General features: G+C 49.1%; 1 protein-coding gene across 1 annotated transcript in view; it reads left to right on the top strand.

The window, feature by feature from the left end:
• iqub (IQ motif and ubiquitin domain containing) overlaps positions 1-3708 on the top strand; it is an 18922-nt gene that overhangs the window by 10238 nt on the left and 4976 nt on the right.

Here is a 3708-nt window from a genome sequence, read left to right on the forward strand (position 1 = left end):
TACTTTAAAATGCATTTAAAAATGTTTTACACGCATCAGTCCTGTTTGTTGCTCAGTCAAAAAGTAAATTCATCTTCTGACACACCCAGACACATTTTGGTCGGCATCTAACAGTATAATTCATGTTCCAATTTATCTGTGACATCATTTGTAATAAAAGCGAGCGTCCTCTACATGAGGTTTGCCTGCCTCAAAGATTAATGCACCAGTGAATTGTTGTTTTTCTGTCACATAAAAGAGTGAAAGAGAAAGGAAAACACACACACACACACACACACACACACACACACACACACACACACACACACACACACACACACACACACACACTTAACGATGTCGGTTGGCTCATTACAGCTGCGCACACACACACACACACACACACGCTGCTGCAGTAATGAGACCTTCCTATTGTTTGTTGCCGCTCGGTGTTGTCACCGTGGCGATGAGCTGACCTGTCACCTGCAGTAAAGACTGTTTACACATCAGAGGATGGCAGCCATGTTGGCCTTTTGATCCCGTCTCCGTCTCTCTTCTCACGCCTCTAATTTCTTCACACATCTCATCATCTTCCTCCTCCTGCGTCTCCCGCTCATCATTAACAATGTGTGGTTTCCTCCCTGCTTCACCTCCTCCTCCCCTCCATCATACTAACCTTCAATAAGAAAGAAATGCACATAACGAGACGTAGGAATCTATAACCCGTGTGGTGCCTGTACTGTACATGTGATTTATTTAATCAGCTGTCAGCAGCACAAAGACTTCTGATCCTTCACTTTAATACTTTACAGTAGTTAGAAGCTGCAGCTGCTGCTTGTAAAAGTACATTTTACAGGAGAAGCTTCAACAGCTGGACCGATGTTAAAATCTGACAGTGAATTGATTTTACCTTCCCTGTCGTCCTCCCGGGTCAAACTGACCCCGTCTGTTTTGACTGTTCTGACCTTCTTTCCTCCCTTCCTTCCTTCCTTCCTCCCTCCCTCCTTCTCTCTTTCTTTCCTTCCTCTCTCTTTCCTCCCTTCCTTCTTTCCTTCTGCCATCCCCCTTTCTTCCTTCCTTCTGTCCTTCCTATCTCCTTCCCTCCTTCTTTCCTTCCCTCATTCCGTCCTTCCTCCCTCTGTTCCATCCTCCCTCCCTCCTTCTCTTTCTTTCCTCCCCCCCACCTTCCTCCCTTCCTTCTTTCCTTCCTTTCTCCCTTTCTTCCTTCTTTCCTCCCTCCCTCCTTCCTTCCTTCCTTCCTTACTTCCTTCTTTCCTCGATCCATTCCTTCCTTCTTTCCCTCTTTCCTTCCCTCCTTCCTTCCTCCCTCCTTCCCTTCCTTCTTCCTCCGTTCATTCCTTCCTCCCTCCTTTCCTTCCTTCTTCCTCCCTTCCTTCCCCCCCTCCTTTCCTTCTTTCTCTTCCTTCCTTCTTTCCTTTCTCCTTCCATTCCTTCCTCCCTCCTTTCCTTCCTTCTTCCTCCCTTCCTTCCTTGACTCCAGGACAACAGGAGGGTTAAATGTTGACTTATTATGAACACTTATGGCTTTTATTCAAAGTATAAATCACAGTTGTATTTATTGTGTGAGTCAGAGCTGTTCACTGGACTTTAAAAAGGTCATCGAGGCTGCAGCAGCTTCATCAATCTGTGTCACAGGCTTCTGAAAATGGAAAATGTTCCTCAGCAGCTCGTCTCGCCTTCACCGAACCTCAATTAACAGCCTGACCCTGTGTGACCTTTGACCTCAGCCGTGTGTGTTCGCAGCCTCTCTGTTTCCCTGCATCACACAGCTCATCCATCCACACTTTCACAGTTTAATGTTGGTCCATTACCCCGTATGTTTTGACTGTTCTGTCTTTCCTCCCTTCCTTCCTTCTTGTCTTCGTTTGTTTGTTCCCTCATTCCTTCCTTCCTTCCTTCCTTCCTTCCTTCATTCCGTCTGTCCTCCCTCCCTCCTTCTGTCTTCCCTTCTTCCTTCCTTCTGTCCTTCTGTCCTCCCTCCCTCCCTCCTTCTTTCCTTCCCTCCTTCCTTCCTTCCTTCCTTCCTCCTTCCTCCCTTCCTCCCTTCCTCCCTCCCTCCCTCTTCTCTCTTTCTTTCCTCCCCCCTACCTTCCTCCCTTCCTTCTTTCCTCTGTCCTTCTTTCCTTCCTTCTTCCTTCTTTCCTACCTTCCTTCTTTCCTCCATCCTTCCTTCCTTCCTCCCTTCCTTCTTTCCTTTCCTCCATTTCTTCCTTCCTTCCCTCTTTCCTTCCCTCCCTTCCTTCCTCCCTCCTTTCCTTCCTTCTTCCTTCCTCCCTTCCTTCATTCCTCCCTCCCTCCTTTCCTTCCTTCTTCCTCCCTTCATTCCTTCCTCCCTTCCTTCTTTCCTTTCCTCCATTCCTTCATTCCTTCCCTCTTTCCTTCCCTCCTTCCTTCCTCCCTCCCTCCTTTCCTTCCTTCTTCCTCCCTTCCTTCCTTCCTCCCTCCTTTCCTGCCTTCTTCCTCCCTTCCTTCCTTCTGTCCTTCCTTCCTCCATCCCTTCCTTCATTCCTCCCTCCTTTCCTTCCTTCTTCCTCCCTTCATTCCTTCCTCCCTCCTTTCCTTCCTTCTTCCTCCCTTCCTTCCTCCTTTCCTTCCTTCTTCCTCCCTTCATTCCTTCCTCCCTTCCTTCTTTCCTTTCCTCCATTCCTTCATTCCTTCCCTCTTTCCTTCCTTCCTTCCTTCATTCCGTCTGTCCTCCCTCCCTCCTTCTGTCTTCCCTTCTTCCTTCCTTCTGTCCTTCTGTCCTCCCTCCCTCCCTCCTTCTTTCCTTCCCTCCTTCCTTCCTTCCTTCCTTCCTCCTTCCTCCCTTCCTCCCTCCCTCCCTCTTCTCTCTTTCTTTCCTCCCCCTTACCTTCCTCCCTTCCTTCTTTCCTCTGTCCTTCTTTCCTTCCTTCTTCCTTCTTTCCTACCTTCCTTCTTTCCTCCATCCTTCCTTCCTTCCTCCCTTCCTTCTTTCCTTTCCTCCATTTCTTCCTTCCTTCCCTCTTTCCTTCCCTCCCTTCCTTCCTCCCTCCTTTCCTTCCTTCTTCCTTCCTCCCTTCCTTCATTCCTCCCTCCTTTCCTTCCTTCTTCCTCCCTTCATTCCTTCCTCCCTTCCTTCTTTCCTTTCCTCCATTCCTTCATTCCTTCCCTCTTTCCTTCCCTCCTTCCTTCCTCCCTCCCTCCTTTCCTTCCTTCTTCCTCCCTTCCTTCCTTCCTCCCTCCTTTCCTGCCTTCTTCCTCCCTTCCTTCCTTCTGTCCTTCCTTCCTCCATCCCTTCCTTCATTCCTCCCTCCTTTCCTTCCTTCTTCCTCCCTTCATTCCTTCCTCCCTCCTTTCCTTCCTTCTTCCTCCCTTCCTTCCTCCTTTCCTTCCTTCTTCCTCCCTTCATTCCTTCCTCCCTTCCTTCTTTCCTTTCCTCCATTCCTTCATTCCTTCCCTCTTTCCTTCCCTCCTTCCTTCCTCCCTCCCTCCTTTCCTTCCTTCTTCCTCCCTTCATTCCTTCCTCCCTCCTTTCCTTCCTTCTTCCTCCCTTCCTTCCTCCTTTCCTTCCTTCTTCCTCCCTTCCTTCCTTCTTCCCTCCTTTCCTTCCTTCTTCCTTCCTTCCTTCCTCCCTTCCTTCCTCCCTCCCTTCCTTCCTTTCTTATTCCTCCCTCCCTCCCTCCCTTCCTTCCTCCCTTCCTTCCTCCCTCCCTTCCTTCCTTCCTTATTCATCCCTCCCTTCCTTCC

This window comes from Scomber scombrus, chromosome 6 (genome assembly GCF_963691925.1).
Source record: "Scomber scombrus chromosome 6, fScoSco1.1, whole genome shotgun sequence".
In the NCBI taxonomy this organism is placed as follows: Eukaryota; Metazoa; Chordata; class Actinopteri; order Scombriformes; family Scombridae; genus Scomber; species Scomber scombrus.